This window comes from Lonchura striata, chromosome 7, assembly GCF_050655825.1.
Source record: "Lonchura striata isolate lonStrDom1 chromosome 7, ASM5065582v1, whole genome shotgun sequence".
Lineage (NCBI taxonomy): Eukaryota > Metazoa > Chordata > Aves > Passeriformes > Estrildidae > Lonchura > Lonchura striata.
In genome coordinates, this window is record NC_140709.1 from 24,623,776 (window position 1) to 24,642,549 (window position 18,774).

At 40.2% G+C, this 18,774-nt stretch overlaps 1 protein-coding gene across 1 annotated transcript in view; it reads left to right on the plus strand.

The window, feature by feature from the left end:
- Positions 1-8,213: 8,213 nt before the first annotated feature.
- The window catches only part of NBEAL1 (neurobeachin like 1), a 91,356-nt gene continuing 80,795 nt past the window's right edge, over positions 8,214-18,774 (plus strand). The window contains exon 1 of the mRNA XM_085585181.1: positions 8,214-8,371. The gene's annotated coding sequence lies outside the window, so the exon portion shown is untranslated. The remainder of the gene's footprint in view (positions 8,372-18,774) is intronic.

An 18,774-nucleotide genomic window follows, 5' to 3' on the forward strand; every position in this document is an offset into this window, starting at 1 on the left:
ATGGTAAGAGACCAAGAAAGATGGCAGGAGCATTTATCCTATGGCAGACAAAATAGAAACACTCCCTGTACCTAGAATGTCTTTGTTCATTCACACATTCATTCACACAGTATACAGACATTACAAATATTACAAAGACATCTAATTTTTATCAAGAAGCCATAAAGTTTTGCTCAGCCTAAGAAAACAACATAGGCAGTTTCAGTAGGTGTTCCTGTGCTAGTGTACATGTTATTTAATTTGTCTCAGCCAAATGCAAAATGGCAAGCAAGTTTAAGGACCAGATCAATTGATTCATACTAGCAGTATGAAACATTATAAGGAGCTCATGTGAGAGCTGTTTCAGAAAAGGGGATATGAGCTTGATTTCATCCATTGACTTGAAAGAATACTACTTCTGAGAGCCAAACCTCTCTTCTAACCTGTCTTCACAGAACAGCATTCCTATAGAAGAGATCTTTGAGATTTACAGCATGAGACCCTCAGCAACTCACTGGCAGAGCTCTGCAAAAGTGAGTGATTTGTTTTTTCAGCATATCTGTAAAAGTGAAGCTATCCAATAATATCTGTGCCTTTTAAAAATATGCTACATTTTAAACTGAATTAATTAGCCCTTTTACCCCATTAGTAATAGCAAATGAGTTCCAACCTTTTCAGAACAAAAAGCCAAACTGTTCACCACCACCTCCTCTACCGTACAGTGTGCCAGCGAGAGGCAAGAAAAGGGCAGTCCAGTTACTGATATCCACACTAAGATGTAATCCAGCTCCTGCACCTTTGCCATAATGGTTTACAGAAGAGCATTCCCACAACTATGCTCTAATTACCACTAATGTGGAGTGGGGAAAAAGGCTATGCAGGCCTGGGGAGATACTGCCTGCTTCACAAGGGCCTTGCGTCTGTTCAAAGCAAGCTTCTCTAGCAATATCTCTTTAGTCATATAATTGCTCTTTTAAAAAAGTAGGAGAGTTATTACAATCTTTAATTCATTACTCAAATCTCAAGAAAGTATTGTCTATGGCCCAGCTCCATAATAAAAAAGCATTTGTACTGGAATATGTAGATTGTGCTTTTAGTAGCATATAATTTATAGATGTTTCCTAAGCAACTATTTCAATTTGATGTGGAATTGTAGTCAGACTATAAGAGATGATTCACATGTAATTCACAGTGTTTCTGGTGCACTTAACATTTTTTTTTATCTCAGACATGCTTAGCTGTAATATTAATGACAGACTGACACCCAGTGTCCTGAAAGTGCTAGAGCTCATTCCAGCTCACAGTTACATGCACCAAAATAGCCTTGGCTGTAACCTCTCTTAGTTGAATTCTTCCACATCAAGAACTAGAAATGTCACTAGTTGTGATGTAGGCGCATTTCACAATGTCACTTAGAAGGAGAGATCTTCCTCTCTGCTCCTGGATTAAGTGGGTGGATCAACTGTCCCTCCTTTTGCTGTGAATGTTTGAATGTTACACTATATTTTTACAGCCTTGCTTTTTATGGACAGGAATACTTTTCTTGAGAGTCCAACCCAGGATATTTTTAGAAATCTCTGTTTTGAGTGCTTACCATACACTGCAGAGGAGCAATGTTTTCTTGGAAGGTTTCCAGCGAGCTATTAATGCTGTTTTCCGTGGTGGGGTGTTTGAGTCTGCATTTGGGTTTTGGTGGGTTTTTTTTTCCCCATGGGAGGAGGAGAGGTGGGCCTTTTTTAGCTTTGGTTTATATTCTGATGTTATGCAAGCAGAGATAAAGAACAGAAATAGTATTTCTGCTCAGCTCGTGTTACTGTCCACTTGCCTAGATCTTGCCCTTTGTGGACTCAGAGACACTTCCTTAACGATCACAAGGTAGCAAAGTTACAAAATTTTCTAAAGAAGAAGATAAGCCAATGTTATCAGGCTCTTCAATTTCTGTTTCAGCCAACAACACTGCTTCATTTTAATCATGCGCTAAAGATTATTCCCACTCTATGAGAAAGGAAAGGAAATGTTTTGATAAGCTGGGAAATTAAGGATACTTTATTTTGCTAGGTCTTAATTCATTTAAGAGGTTAAATCTACTGTTCTAAATTAACAGTAACTCTTGGAACTCAGCTTATGCTTCATTAAGAGTCCTAGACTCAAAGAGCTGGAATCCAGCCCATCTGAAAATTCAGTCTCTGTGGATTTTTTTCCCCCACGGAAGTAAACTGGTGAAGATTTCCTGCTATCCCTCATCAGTTTTGAAGCCTTGGTTTAAATCTCCTTGAAAATCATGTGCTAGCTTTATTAAGATATAGAGATACCTAGGGAGCACAAGTCACAGCCTTGAGGCAGTTCAGATGGACATAACAAACAGTGCTCATTTATCCACCAGGACTGCTGAAGCACTTAGCTTCTGCTGACCAGAAGAGTCTTAGCACATAGTTTCTGCAGGCATATGAGTCTATGAGTTGTCCTTTCAGGACCACTGGATTCAGCCTTTCAAGATGTCCCTGCATCTATCTGCCATGCTGAGTGGCCCTGAAGCTGCAGAGCATGCCCAGAAGTAAAGTGAACATATTTCACCCCAACTCCTACAAAGCCAGGGCAGGGGAGCACCAGGCAGCAGGACTTGGCCCAGCAGAGTCACCAAGTTACAGCCTGCTGAGCTCCAACAGCTGCACATGGAAAGGATGGTGTAAACCTTGGGCTGTGCCTATTCTCTTGGGGGGATGGGGGGGGATATAGAGATGTTTTGTATTGTAGCTTAAAAATGGCATCTAGCTCAGGCTCCTGGAATTCATGACAATTTCAAAAGGTGTGTTTTCCTCAAGTAGAGGTAAACAGGATTACATGTTTCCAGTAGAATAAGCCTTTATGTCTGTCTATTATTTGCTTGCTTTTAAGCTTGGCCTAAGAGTAATTTTAAGTTTTGCAAAGGTCAGTTATGCCACTGGCCAATGAGAGCCACCTACAGCTTACCTGTTTCTTTCCCAAGTGCAGCAAAAATGAGAGTAGCTTCAGGAGCATTAAAGAATTTGAAGCTAGAACCTCTTACCTCCAAGCATGTATTGCAAGTGGACTCATGCAGTAGGTCTGTAAACCAGCCTGATGGCTTACAGTGCCTGTGGCACTCTAAGCCCAAGATGATATGAGGCTCTCTATCCCCTGAGGCATCAAGTACCAGACACCAACAGCACATCAAAAGCAAGGCACTCATTCAGCAAGGAGAGATAAAAAGGATTGCAATCAACTGGACACACTGACCAGAGGAAAGCAACACCGTGACAAAGTAGGTCTGGAGAATTCACACGAGCCAGTAAAGGAGTTTTTGCAATGCAACACCAAATGTCCCAGTCTTGTCTGCCCTTCTCAACTCCCTTTAGCATGAGATGTTTCCTAATAACACTCATGTCAATTCTAAATTGGATTGCATGACATTGGCAGGAGGTGTCACTCGTGAGCTGGAATGTCAACTCCAGTTATGTACACATGGAAAGCATTCTTCTGCCTAATATCTCTGAAAAAAAACCCAAAACATTTACTACCATTACTTTTAGGTTAAAAGAAAAGAAAGCCTATTTTAAAAGAAGCTAACAAAAACCCTGACTCCATGAAGAACCCAGTAATGTCAGATTAGCCCAGAATGTTCATGAAATAGGTTCTGCCTTTCTATTTGTCCATGATTTGCTAAGGCCTTTTGTTTACCACTGCTCCACTAAGCAACAGAGCTAAGAAAACACTCTAGCAGCAGTGCTGGATTTGCTGAACTAGAGTAAGGGAGCACCCCCACAGCCCCGAGTTCAACATGCATCACATGTCACACAGCAGGAAGGAAGCTGATCTGCCCTGCAGTCCCCATCTCTCCTGAAGGATTCAGTCCTGCCTGCTGTGCTTGTGCTTATTAACATTTGCATCCTGCAGGGAGCTACAGAAGCAAAACAAGGAATCCCTCCAAGGAAGCCTGGAACAAACTCAAAAGTGTTTGAGCAAATGAAGCAAATGAAGTAAAGACACAACAAAGACCTAGACTTCATGTACTTCACTTAGTTGTAGGTGAGCTAACCAATGTCTTCTACCATAGCTTTATAATACATTTACAACTTGTATTTTAGTTGGGTTTTTTGGGTTTTTTTTTGTTTTGTTTTAAATCTTCACAGCCATTCCTTCCTTTCCACCTTCATATCTTGCACCTCAGACATCCATTCCTCTTCCATTAGCCACTTCAATCCTGCTTCCTCCTGCCAGTATGTTAGAAGCTTACATTCTCCCAGTGCATCCCTACTGCTCCTCAAGGCACTCTGCTACTTGTACAGAGACAGTGAGCGGATGCAGTGCTTCAGAGGCAGGGAATACACTTTCCCTTTTCCACAGTGCTTTGCCACTCCCATACAGGATCCAGCGTTGGGCAGGATGATGTGGCCTGTGCCTCTCAGCTCTCCCCTTTAACCATCCTGCTTTCTTATTTTGGTAAAGGGCTCAGCTAAAGAAAAATCATCTCCCTGCAGTGCCAAGTAGCTCTGAAGTCTATCTTCCAATCCCTATATTTACATCTCTAATGGTTTACCTCATATGTCTATGCTGTGCTGCATAACAACGCTCCCCATGCCCTAGATGGGCTGTCACTTATCACAGCTCAATATATTCACAAATTACAAATTAACTGGTGAGTCTCCACTGAAACAAATTCAGTAGAACTATAGGCAGCAGCCAGTGACAGGACCTGAGCAAATTTCACCCCAACTCAAACAGCATCAGTCTGACCCCTTATAAGCCAAATCAGAGAGAAACTGTATTTTGAAATGAGGTCATTTCAAGAGGGGAGGAGGGGATATTGCTGCTGAACCCGTGAGAGAGCAATGGTGAGGGGGTGGTTAAGATTAAACAGCTAGAGAGATTAACATCTCATGACTGTTTTTTGTTCACTGACCTGTAACAAAATAATCAGTAAGACTAACAAATAGGTGATTAGCCTTGTTATTCCAGTGCTGTTTATGCTGTTAGACTACCGTCATGGTCTTCACTTTTCTTTGGCTAATACTTTGTGTTTTTATAGATAAGACTAGTGAAATTAAGAGGAAAACAACAGAAATATTATTATAGTATATTATACTTACTATATTGTTACTTACCTATGCTGATAAGCATAAACCCAATGTTTTATTTTCAGAATGCAAGTACCTACCCTTTTGGTACTCCCTCTTCTGTTGGCTGGTTAGCATCTGATTGTCTGCACACAAAAATCAAGCCCAGCACATCATATGGTTTGCTGCTCACATGTTCAGACAGCCAGAATTAGAGAGCTGAAAGGTGTTTGTGTGTGCATCAGAGGATTGCTAAATCATAGCCTTCTGCTACCTTGACTGGAAATTCCTCCTTTCCTGAGCTATATTGTCTCCAGAATGAAGAAAGAAAGGTCTTTCAGTGACCAAATCAATTAGTCAGAACAACTTCAAAGTCTTTCTTCAGCTATGCAGAAAGCAATGGACAGAGCTCACATGCAATGCAGAGTCATGAAATTCTTTCTACAGGATCCAGAAGAGATCTCTGATCATATGTGCACCCTATGCATACATTTGGTGCCTACCATTGCACTGTAAAACTACCCATAGTGGGAAAGCTAAGAGGCCATTCTGGTTCTGTTCTTCCTAAGCACCTGAAATCATGGAAAATGGGCAAGTGGGGAATTGAACAGACATTATCTACTTTCCCTCCTGTAATTTAAAAGTAAAATTGTACAATTCACAATTCATTGCCCAGTTTATAACACTGAAATCAGATGGTTTCATCTAACACATTTGACTGGACAACACAGCAGCTGAGGTACAGATATATCATCTGCTGGACCAGAGATTCTTACTTCTTAAATTGCTCCACACAAGTTTGTGAGTCAGAGTCTTTGCACCACAGCCAGAGTTACTAGAGCCCTGCCCATGCAAGCAAACACAAATTTCTGCTATAATAATCTTAAGACAAGTCACTACTGATTCTCTAGCTAGTCTGAAAATTCTCACTTATTATGGTGAAGAGCTTTTTCCTAGCAAATGTCATGTGGAAACATCTAGCATCCATCATGGAAAAGCAAAATATTTTTTCTCCCCCAGACTGGTTTATCTGTTGGACAAAAATATAACCAATCTATTCTGAAAAGCATCAATTTTGTCAGGTTGGAAAGTAATTTAAGTCCACAGGACTATGTATCTTCAAGAGGCAGCTGGCAGCAACAACAATTACTAAAGCCATGAGAAAATCAGTTTTGCTCCATCTCTCTAAAACACTGTTAAAGATGCTGGCTTCACAAAGGGAGTCATGGTTGAAAGGGTGCTTAGCAATCCTCAAAACAGAAACTAGCCCAGACAGGCTGTTATAGAGGTGATCTGCCAGGTACTTCCACACAGTTATTTCCACCAGCAGTACTAAACCCACCATCCATTTAAGTGAAGCAAGTGTGTGGTGTGGTTGCCAAAGGCATCCAGGGCTAGATTTCATGGCCTTTCATGGGGACTTGCTAACAGACAAATATCAAGTCCTGAACAGCATACTTACAGTAACAGCAGCAAATCAGGCAAGCAAACATCATGACAAGGAAATCCAACAGGATGAAGGCAGGTGATCTGAGGTAACACAGTCTGGAACAAAAGGACTGAATATATTAAGAGGACAGAAGGGTATCTAACCTGTTTGGAAATGGCGAGGGCACATTAGCCCCTGTCATTTAATATGAATACAGTTACAAAAAAACACCAGTGAAGTGGTTTGTGATGGAAGGCTGTGAAGGTGGAGGTTTCATATTTCTCCCATCAAATTCCCCAGAAGACACTCTTGTCATACAGCACTGAAAGCACTTTTCTTTGGCCTGAAACCTAAGCAAAGCTGTGCTCCACTAAGTCTCCCAAACTGTGCCCTGCCCTCCCTCTTTACAGCCACAAACACTCCTTTGTTCCATTGGAGGTGCAGGCTATGTAGTTGAAAATAGAGATCTTCTAAGTAAATTGGATCTACAAAGGTGTGGCAAGTTACTAATGGATCATGTTGACAAGGTGTTCACATGCTTGAATGAGTTCCCCCAAATATGTAAGACTATAAATCTAGTTTTGGAGTGCAGTAGTTTGTTTTGATCTGAAGCCTTATCTACTGGTGATATAAGTCACTTTTATAACCATCTTTGCATATTCCATGAAGCAACTTGTTTTTCAAAGTCTAAGATTTAGATGCAAGAAAATGATAATCGGAACAGAACAAGATTTATTACAAACCTGCACCAAACAGGAAAAAAACAGAGGAAAAGTTTCAAAATGGAGAAATGGAGGAATACAGTTTTTTCTAGCCTACTAGCTGTGATTTAGTGTTAAAGCACTCTGCTTTAGCATTATACAGCAATTCTTCTGAGTTCCAGATAGACAGCAACTGGAGTTTAATGCTGTTTTCTCCCTCTAAATTTTTCAAACAGACTTTCAAAGGGAAAACACTGAACCAAGTGACCTAAACGGATTTACAATGTTAGTCAGTAATTCAGATACACTGATAAACATCTAGAGAACCACTTGATTTCAATTTTTATAGTCTTCTGGGATGATATAATTAATCATACACCAGGAAGAGACTGAGACTTTTAATCACTACTTCCTCCTCACATGTCTGTGTTAAAATCTGCACACAATAGAAAGGATTAGTGGGCAAAGGCTAACAACACCACGTGAGATGGAGACTTTTCCTATCTCCAGGATAAAGTGTGTGACAAAGTATTGAAATTGAAGCAAAGTTTATCTGCTGTCACAAAAGGAAAGTTTGCCATGGGAAAAATTTGGACAAGTGGCAATCAGCACAGGGTGGAGAAGGAGAGGAACAGACCTACACCAAAAGCTTCTCAGGTCTGCTGAGTTTGAGAGTTTCCAGGCAAAATAGGTTCTATAAAGAACCATTTTTATATACTCATACACATGCTTGTACCTATCTCCCATTAGGTCATATGGACTGCATGAAACAGTTAACAGCAGCTCAAAGTGTAGTCTACCCCACAGTTACATGATAACTCAACTTGCACACAGCATCAGCGATTGCGGCGTAAAACACAGAAAAAATAAGAGTCCCCCATGGGAAATGCAATAAACATCATCAAAATACAATAAAGACAGAACATGAGAAATTCCCACAATTTAGAATGGTCTCTTTTGTGTTACCTTTTTCAGATCGGACATTAGAACTCTGGTATATAAAAGCAAACACAATGTCTGCTCACTTCTCAACAAAGTTGAGAAAGTTCTCAACTTCCATCTCAGGAAATTTTCAGAAGATGAAAAGAGAAGTGGAAAACTCAGTATGCCAGTGCCCTGCTCTGACACAGACACCAGGATGGACTATGAGTCTTGCAAATGTTTATATTGCAGATCATTTTTTTATGAAGGTAAGAGCTTCTGGGCCACTGCTGTGACCACCTTGACCTACAGCCCTCTGTGAAACAATGCAATTCCTTTAAGGCAAATAAAAAAGGCTGCTAGAGTATTTATGAGTGCCCAGTTACTCAGAACACCATTACCTTTTAAAAAGGAAGAATCATCCTGACTTCCAGAAGTAGTTCAGTCTTTGCAATTCCATCAGGTCTTGCCATGTAATACTACAAGTGAGTGATGCTTAGCAGCACACCACAGTTTAAGAAAGTGGGTATAATTTATCCCTTAAGATTATAGTTACACAGTCTCTCCAAGCAACTTTAGAGACAGGCAAAGTTCAGTAAGGTGATACAAAGTTTCACTAAAGATGAAGGAAATAATCTTTTTAATATCAAAGCTATTTCCAGGGCCTTTTCATAACTTGAGAGTACTAAAAGAAACTGGAGTGACTGTTCCTAGGTAAAGAATATCTTTACATCACTAGGGAAAGTCTGACAGGGCTAGCTGATATAAACTTCTGCTGTGGGCTGATGTATGCAACTTGCTTATGACCATACTGTGTTATTATACAATGATACTCGAACATGTTAAATCAGATTTGCAACAGGTACAGTTTTCCTAACATAAAAGCTGTGTTGGTTAAAGTCAGGCAAAGAATTAATACTTGCCAAGGTACTTCTCTCATTATTTAGATATCCTTTCAGTATGAGCCATAGCAGCAGGAATGTCTTTTAGTAGATAATTCTGAAAAGGCCACATTTTTCAGGCCTGGTCATGAGTAAGTGCCACACATCATCCCCAGATCACATGAATACATTCGCTGCTATTGTCTTCATACAGAGTCCTTATAGATTGCATTTCTTCACATCATGAAGCATCTTACATTTACTTGCTATCACATGTGTGATCATACCTATTTGTTGGCACACCTGAGCTCTTCCCTATGGGTAAGAATTAAACCTTTTCCATTAGTTTCAGCAGAGTGAATCTTTTTGCAATCCCATTTCCAGAACAGAACACGATTTCTCAGAAATATACATAGAAGCTGGCAGTGTTCCCTTTCCTGTATGTCTGTATTGTTTAGTAATGTCAAATTCAGTTAAACTTCTGTCTTTCTGTATTTTTGCTATTTGTCACTGCAGAATTCTATTTCCCACAATCTTTAGCTCTATAAAAAAGAAAAGACCCAAGGTCAAATCTTGGGTATTACTGATATTTGTCTCAGGTTATGTTCATCTCCCTGAGATCTGCTACTTCAATGTCTGAGGTAGCTCTTGATTCTTGTATGAAATGCCTAAATTCAGGGCAGACTGTATTTATTGAAAACTTGGGAACAGAAAAGAATTCTTGACTGTGGTAAAGTAAATGCCAAAAATTGTCTCTTTACAGAAGCTGGCTGACACACACTGTTACTGCCCTCATACTAAATAAACAGTGAATACATTTCAAAATCCTGGTTCAAACAAATCTTTTTTCAGTACTACAAACAAATTAAAGTTGTGCAGTCCAGAGGGAAATCTGATTTCTTTCACATTTTCAGGGAAGAGGAGGTATAGGTTTAAAATATATTCACAATCAGCCAGTTGCTCATGATAAGTTAAGGCATGATAAGTTACATAAGTGTTAAAGGCCCAACTACATATTGCTGATAAGTGTACACTTACCATACTCTGGTAAGTGAAGGGAAATATCTGATTCTTTCATCTAAGTTCTCTATTTTCACAAGTTTTCAATCTAGGAATAGATCCCATCTCCATACTTACCAGGGATACCACTGTTTTTCAGCAAAGAGAAAACTCTCTCTTTGGAAAGAGAACACAGTACAGAGAGCACAGAACAACTAGGACACTCTGTAACCTTATTTAGCATAGATTTCATTTTAAATCACTTCATCTTGGCTTGAAATGGTAGGCTTTGATTTTGTTTTGCCTAGCAAACATTCTGATAATGGAGTCCTTGAATAAAACCAAGCAACTTTTACAGCAGTTGAGTAGACTGCTTAAAACTCACATCTCTCCTTACTAATGTCAGAGACCTCATTTAGCCATTATTTCATACTCACATGACCCAACAGCAACAGCCTGTTAGTGATCCTCACCAGCCTTTCCCTGACAACACTGGAGAGGAAAATAGAACTATACTTTGCCCTTCTTGTCCTTTCTTTTGTACATGGGACACTACCTCTGCCCTCCTGCCTGTCCTTCACTGCATAAAGTAGGCTGTTCAGCTACTGCAAATACTTGGTGTACATAAAAACACCATGCTTCAGCCAGAGGGAAATGGAACATGAACAACTTGGCTCTCAGGGCAAAAGTGTGAAAAGCATGTTTCCTCTTGTTCCCAAACCCCTAATATTGTGCATTTATAGGAACTGCACAGTGTAAGGAATATGTGTGTTAGTATGCTTAGCTAAGCCAAGTTTGCAAAACAACACAGCAGTTACGGTACAGTATCTGCTTGTCTGCTTAGAACAGGAAATAAAAATATTTCATTTGTCTTCAGCAGGAATAAAATAAAGGAAGAAGAGACCGGTTCCCCAGACATCAATTAGCATATGCCTACTTACTGCAACAAAGTATCTGGTTCAATTAGTGCAGTTGAGAACCTCGGCTTGTAGTGATGTGTAGATTACATGCTGGAATTCCTCTGGCAAAAGGCAAGAACCAACAAAATAAATATTCAGAGATCAGAGTGATAGGTAGGGTGTCTGGATTCTAGATTCTGCCACAGCCTAGAGCTTAGGGGTGGATAAACTTCTCCACAGTTTTCCACCTGAGACAAGGAGGGTGGCAATTCCTAGTTTTAAGGACCACTGAGAGGCTGCACTTGCTTTTGTTTGCAAATGTTCAGAGAATCTCAAGGAGACATTATGTACAAGTTTTCACTAGCAAGTCGTATAGGCTCCTGCAGCTTGCTTTAAGGTTGGTAGCAGGCACCACAGATGCTGGCATGCAGGCTGTATTTCTTTACAAAAACACTGCTATTTTCAGATTACTGCTATGCTAGAGTTTTCCTGAGGTGCAAAAGCAGTCAATCTCCATGTAAAAGCAGCTGTCATAACAGTGTACTGACTGAGGGCACCTGCAACAGATGGAAAAAGATATTCTGGCTCCAGAGTTTAAGATCAACCCACAGCCCTTCCTGCAGTGCTCAGTTCATCTGTGGCATAGGGTCCTAGGAACAGGATTCAAGAAGCTGGATGAATACTTAGAAGACAAATCCACTGTGAGTTTTTAAAAAGAGAGAACAAACCTCCTGATCAGAAAATCTCTTGAGCTAAAACAGCTTGAGGTTCTGAAATTTTAATGAAATCTCATATATATTTGCTTCATATCTACCCTTCCCTCAGTGCCTACTCCTAGAAGTTACTTGGTTGGATGTAGTATCTAACCCATGATGGCTGCTCTCCATTTGTTCCAATAAGGAATTTACATGCACCTGCCCTACTCAAGTTCAAGATCTCTCAAGTTCCAAACTTCATTACCAAGTCCAGTGCCCACTGTATTCATCTGTAAGGACCATGTGGCATCCAAAAGACAAACCTGCTCCACAAAGCAAGCATGATCACAGAACCAAAAATAGTGTAACTCTTCTGAGCCTGACAAAGATCTTTGACAAATACAAGCACAGGCCTGCACATAGAAGTTGTTCCTGTAAGTGAATGCATATTGCTTAGCATTAGCCATGAGGAAGAAGGTTTTTTTGATACAAAGAAAGCATACAGGTATTCAGAAACAAATGCTAGACTCTTCCCTCTTCCCTCTTCCCTTCAAAGCACACTCTTCCCTCAGTCTGCATTCAATGTTAAAGGGTACAACTTCCTGGCTGAGGAAGCGCCCCCAAGAGAGGCTGACAATAGTGATATCATTTACAGAAGCCATTAGAATCACTAGAATCACAGAACTAGAGCTGTGTAATAACAGGGTAGCTAAAGATTTGTCCCTGAAGTTTTGCAGTTTCATGAAATCAACATACAAGACTCATAGTGAAACACACATGCAAGAAAGCCTAAAGCAAGTAGCATTTTGGTTGAAAAAGAAGACAGCGAACAAAAAGACCCCAAATACCTTCATGCAGTATGAGTAAGAAACATGAAAATACACTGCACATTAATAAAATTTGTGAAGTTTAGTTCAAAGGTAGGTGTGGAAGGAGATAAAAGGAAGGCAAGTATGACAGAAAAGGTGTCACAGACCCAAGCAAAAATAGCAAACATAAAAACAGCTGAGTGAATGGAGCAAACAGCCTAGCATGGGCGTAGCTGCTTGTAGGCAAGTACATTTGCAAACATCTTTAGTTGGTCTACCAACAAAAGATGCAGAGAGGAAACCTCAAGTGGTTGTTTTATTATCTATCTCTAATAATTTTACTGAAGAAAGCTTATAGTGTGCTTGACAGATTTCAAATACTAAAACAGTTACACATAAAAAATACTTTGGTTATGCTTTCTGTCTGGCTAATTTCCCTTTTAGTTTTTCAACTTCTGAGAGAGACCTAAAGTTTATATCATCTTGGATTTTTAAGATGTCCGGAAAATAAGTTTAAATAACCTATAACAAACAAATGTGAGGAATATCACCAAACAATACCACTGAATTTATTATTTCTAAATTTATTTTACTGCTGCTAAGATTGGCAGTCCAGCAGACCTAAAGTGCTCAGTAGGCTCTTGGGTTGAACAGAAGAGTCTTGTTTTTTTCCAGTATGATTAAGAGATGTGAAAGCTTCAGCATGATTCAGATATAGCGGAATTATTCCTTCCTTTGTCTGTCTTTTACATTACAAAAGATTTCTAGGAACCCAGGACTGGGAGCAGGAGATGGGCACAAAGTTGCATGAATTTGTGATAAATAGAAGTCATCCATAGAGCTATCAAAGAGCAAATGGGGTTTCATTTTCTCCAAATGCTCCCAAAAACTTGTCAAAAGGCTGCTAACAGGATACTTTCAGCATGAAATAGTGCTAACAGTTGCTCTCCACTTTCAGAGTCCCAAAGGGACATCCACCATTCTCTAGTACTAGAGAAAAGAAGACAGCAGTAATGATCTGCACATCCTGTAGAAAATGGATATAAAGGCTTTGCTAGTCTTAGGGCTCAGTAGAAGTGTCCCTATGGACCCTTGCAGTCTTTGGATTGCTTTGTACAACCTAGGCAAAACCCAGTCATCTTTCAAATACTTTCCAGTATGATTGGGAGTACTTATGTTTTACAGCATATGTCTTTCTTTGAGGGCTGCTCCTGTGACACAACCACAGACCCATCAGACCTGCATGCTTTCCTCGACTCCTGATAAAGTGGAAACCAGCTGCTGGATAATCTAAGAATGTCCCATCTACACAAGCTATCAATATTTCCTGAAGGTGGAATCTCTCCTGACTGCCAGCACTGCGTGGGCTTCAATGTAAAAAAAAAAAACCAAAAACAAAAACAACAACAAAAATTTTCAGACCTTAGAGAAAAAATTCTTCATTTATCATTATAAAAATCCCAAACTCCACCTGTAATTGAGCCCATGGGCTAGCTCCATGCTTGAATTGATTAAAGGATCATATTGAGTTGATCATGTTGCCCCATAAAAGCAATGGCCTTCACAGAAGTATTTCTTCTGTGAGTACACTGACAAGCTGTCAGCAAACAGTGTCATCATGGAAATACTGCATACCAAGCCTCCAGCTGTGACACTGGATGGCTTAAGACTGAGCAAAGCATCTACAGTATTTACCAAGTTTATTAATAAAAATTATTTCTAGCAATGACTATTTTAAATGCTACAGATAGCAAAATAAATCTTTCAGTTGCTTATTCACTTCATGATTAATAAACACCCAACAAACAAACAGTCCTGGTGCCCAATAGTTCCTGCTACCACTTGGTATTGAATTCAGATTTCTGCACAGGATTGAATTGCTCCTACTTCCAGCTCAAGGCCTACACTGTGCTCTTTTGTTTGGCCAGGACCTCACACTATTTGGAGGCATGAACTCATGTTGACCCTCCACAGCACAGAAGTAGTTGGTTTCCCTAGGGGCTGGGGTTAGGAACCAAAAGAGAGACCCATTATATTAAAGATTCTACAACCAGTTCAGTGTGCAAGTAGACCCCCACAAGTCTCTCACATACTCTAATACCACCACACTGTTTACAGTCCACTGCAGAATCTTTAAAACTACCTTTCATGTTTTACAACAGTAGCCATCATTCAGGTCTCTATACCCTTTCTGTGCTCAGGAGCCTGGGATATTCACAAGGGCACACATTTAGTTTTACATCCCACTCAAAAGCACTCAGTGTGTTTGCAGCAAACATCTAACTTTTGGGAGGCTGTGGTATTAATATTTTGCAACCCCACCTCTAGTTAAAGTTAGAACTTTCCTAAGCCAATTTTCCCTTAATTACTTTCCTTCATTTGCCTTCTTCCCCAAACCAAGAGAAATTAGGCTCCCAGTTGCTATTGCAGACATCTTTGAGACAGCATTACCCTGCTCAGCTAGGAGGGAATTAAATTCAAACAGATCAAGAGAGACTAATGACCCCTACGCATCCTTCAGTCTTGGTTGCTGCTATGTTGTTTTTTTCTGACACACTGATTGCTTTCAGGACTCATACTGCAGATCCATACTGCTGAGCGCTGCAACACAGTGAAATAATTCATTGAATACCCTCTTAATTAAACCAGAATGAAGTGCAAGTATGGTAACTTCACTGATCCCTGGCACTGAGACTGTACAGAAAAGGATGGCTTGATGGCTTACTTTGAATAAGAAGGCAGTTTGGTGAAGGAAGGAGAACAATTTTATGATGCAACTTTGTGCAGTAACAACTGGTGCCTTCAAGCATCTGCAAAAGAAAGACAGCTGTAGCACAAATCTACATGTTAGCTCTTGCATAGCTAATCTAAATGACAGCAGAGGAGTGGGGCAGTCCTAAGACAACTCTCATCTTGAATTTTCACTCTTTGCTTAAGAACCTAGGAAGATCAAAGCATATAAACACCTACTATCTATTTAGTCTGAAAGGGTCTCTAAGAGGTACCCCTACAAGAACATTCCTAGCACAGCTGTAAACTTAAGGGAGCCCATACTACTGAAAAGGAACAGAAGCGATTAAGTCAGTGCCTGAGCCTTTGACAACAGTAGAGTCATTATACTGAAGGCCCCCGTGGAAACAATCCGAAAGGACAGGCAAGGACAAAAATACTCACCAGGGTCCCAGGCTACCCTGGGGTAAATTCCTTTCTGAATTTAAGTCTGTGGTGAATGGCTTAACCCCGTATATCTGAAAGCAGGGCAGGCAGGGGGACTTAATGCTATTAGCCAGACCATCACCTCCCAGCTTTAGCTGTGGCCAGTCTCCAACACTATGAAAGAAAGTAACTAAAATCCCTAGATACCTATTTAAATGTCAAGGGACATTTAATCCCTTCACATTTTCAAATTTTATGAATAACTAACAAGCTCTGAATTACCTGCAGTACAAAGTCAATATAATAACAGAAGGAAAGTGGAACATTAGGTTTGCTGTCTTAACTAAAAGAATAATTGCAAACTCATCTGGCAATCATAGCCAGAGAAATTCAAATCACCCTCAGCAAAATGTCATCACAGAGACCTTGGAATCTTACAAGGATTAGCTTGCCTCTTCCAATAGCCACACCACATCCCTGTGCAAGTTACTTTGGCTTCAATGTCCAGAAACTAGCATCCAAAAAGTCTTATTTCTTTACATTCACCAAAAGGTATTTTGATAACGGAAATTCTACATGCAATCACAAGGCCATTTGTTTATTTACACTGTAAAGATTACTCCGTGCTTCTATGCAAGAGCCTGTTTGTAAAAAAAAAAAAAAAAAAGGTGCAATTATTGAGGGGCAGGTTCCTTTCTAAGCTAATTTCCATGTTCATTTCTATTTCAAGTCTTTATTGTTGGTAAACAAAGTATTAGCTTTAAGACATCAAGAACAAGCTCAGCTAAAAGCTTTGCCACACATTCATCTCAGCATGATTTCTGTTGGTCTGGGGCTTGGTTTCAGTAGAAGCCTTAGGGTCAAACAACAGGCCTGAGAATATCTAAAAGTCAAATACAGAGTTTTGCCTGTTTCATTTGCATCCACAGAATATAAGCATGATTTCACAAAAGCAATATTATAAGGCTTTTCCTGCCACTTCAGAGGTTCCTGGACTCAAAACTACAATCCAGTGTAGTCTATTTCTTTGTTAAGTCTTTCCTCAACACAAAATTAATGCCATCTCCTTATCCACACCCTTCTTTCTACCCATTCTGTTACCCGGACTGGCTGACAAACCCGTTCACTCCACAGTAAAATGACTGAGTTACTAATTTACAGCTCCTGATGAGAGACATTAAAACCCACAAGTAATAAACAAAGTATGAGAAATAACCACTGTTGTAAATAGTTACCACAAGACAGCAGCTAAGGGACAATGAAATACAAAAGAGCACTGCCTACCTGACTGTTTAAGGTCCATGAAATAATTGATATATAATTATGGAAGAGCAGGCAATTAAAAGTTTAACAATTATCTCACAGCTGAAGCAATCCATAAGCACATTTTAAAGTACCCATCCATAGCTGGGAAAGCTTCTCTTTACACCTTCCTCCATTCTTTGATTTCCATATCCTTTGCTGAATATTTGTGTAGGTAAGTACACTGAAATATAAATTCACCTAGAATTATACTCCACCTGCAGAGACAAACCTGTAACCCACCTTTTTGCACTGACCTCTCCCACTATTGCCCATATATCTATGTAAGAAAAAAATAGAAAATACTAAATGTCTGTCTGTACAGGGAGATACTATACTTGACATACACCCAGTGATTCAGACATCCCAAAGCCACCTCAACAACCTTACGGGGCTTAGGAAAACCTCTAGAAGGTCAGACCAGGAGACCACTCACCCTGAATGACACAGGAACAGACTGTTCTGTTGCAAATCACAAATGCTTTACTTTCCTGCTAGAGCACCTATATAAGGCAAGAACTGCCTACACAAGCAGCACTGATTGCCTAGGCCCACTAAAATAACTACATTGCTACAACTCCAGCAGAGTGGAAAATGGCTGCTTTGTAGTCTGGGAGCATCCGAATTATGGGGGTGGCAGCACTTAGCCAGGGAGAAGTCTCCCATTTCTGTCAGAGGATGGTTTTTTATTCCTTCATTGAAGGCTGTTGCAGGACTGGTGTGTGTAGGAGCAGCTGCTCTTACAGGAATCAGTAATTCAAAAAAGCAGAGCAATATCTGAGGGAGGATTGGGATTTTTACATGGCTTCACTAAGGCCTGACTTCCTCAAAGGCAGCAAGTTGTAAGAGAAATTTGAAATAAACTGTTGTTTAGTCTAGAAAAGGCTGCAAACAAATGTGATCAGAGTTTGTAACTCAAAAGACCTGCCAGAAAGAGCTTCTTTTTATTGAATTACTGCAGAAGGGCCTAATAGCAGTGGCTTACATTTGCTAGAAAGGTGATGCAGGCTGGCTGTTAGGGAGGAGCTCCCAGCAGTAACTCAAGCATTGAGGTAAGTCTCTCAGGGAGGAGGCAGGCTCTCTCTTTTTCCTTGGCACGTTTCACCGAAGGGGGACCGGGGTTGTTTAAGCTCAGCAGATCCTGCCCTGGGGACAGAGCTAGACTTTAAGCTCCTATTTTTTTCTTGATGGAAAAAATTATGTTACATCCTCAAGGTAGCAGAATATTGCGGCTAGCATCAAGTATCAGAGCACATGTACCACACAACTAAAAATAATTTTACAGTCTCATTTTTGTCAGCGTCCCTCCATCCATGCTAGGTACTATGTTTAGATATTGCAGTAAAAGATACTTCTACCACTCCCACAGTGATGATACACATGAAACAACATTAAGCACAAATTAGCTCTTAAATTCTCCAGGGAAACTTCACTGATATTCTAAAAACAAGACAAATATGCAAAGGCCTGTTGCAGGAACATATCTCAATCTGTCTTTGGGCTCTTGGTGATACTTATCCATCCCTAGAAAAATTAATGTAGCAGACACTACAATGATACTGCACAGTCAATTCCTTTAGAAAGGATTTCCAAACCTTGTATTAAATCATTGCAAAGGTATGAAAATCCCCTGAAAGTAATCAACTGTGTAATGAATGGCAATGCTTTATTGCATGAAGCTGTATGAACACAAGTGAGGAGATGATCCAGTGGCAGACGGACCAGGGCTGTGGCCAAAAGTTGCAGGAGTGTGATTCTGCCAGCAAACTAGAGAGATGCCCCATGTCTCCTTAAACTGCCTCCTCCCTGCTTTGGAGTCTGACACAACTTCCAGCCTCACTTTCCAGGGGAGCAGGACACGAGGGAAGCCCATTCCCCAGGGAGTGCCCGTGAGTGATGCCGAGAAGATGCTGTTATTGCAGGAGCAGGAG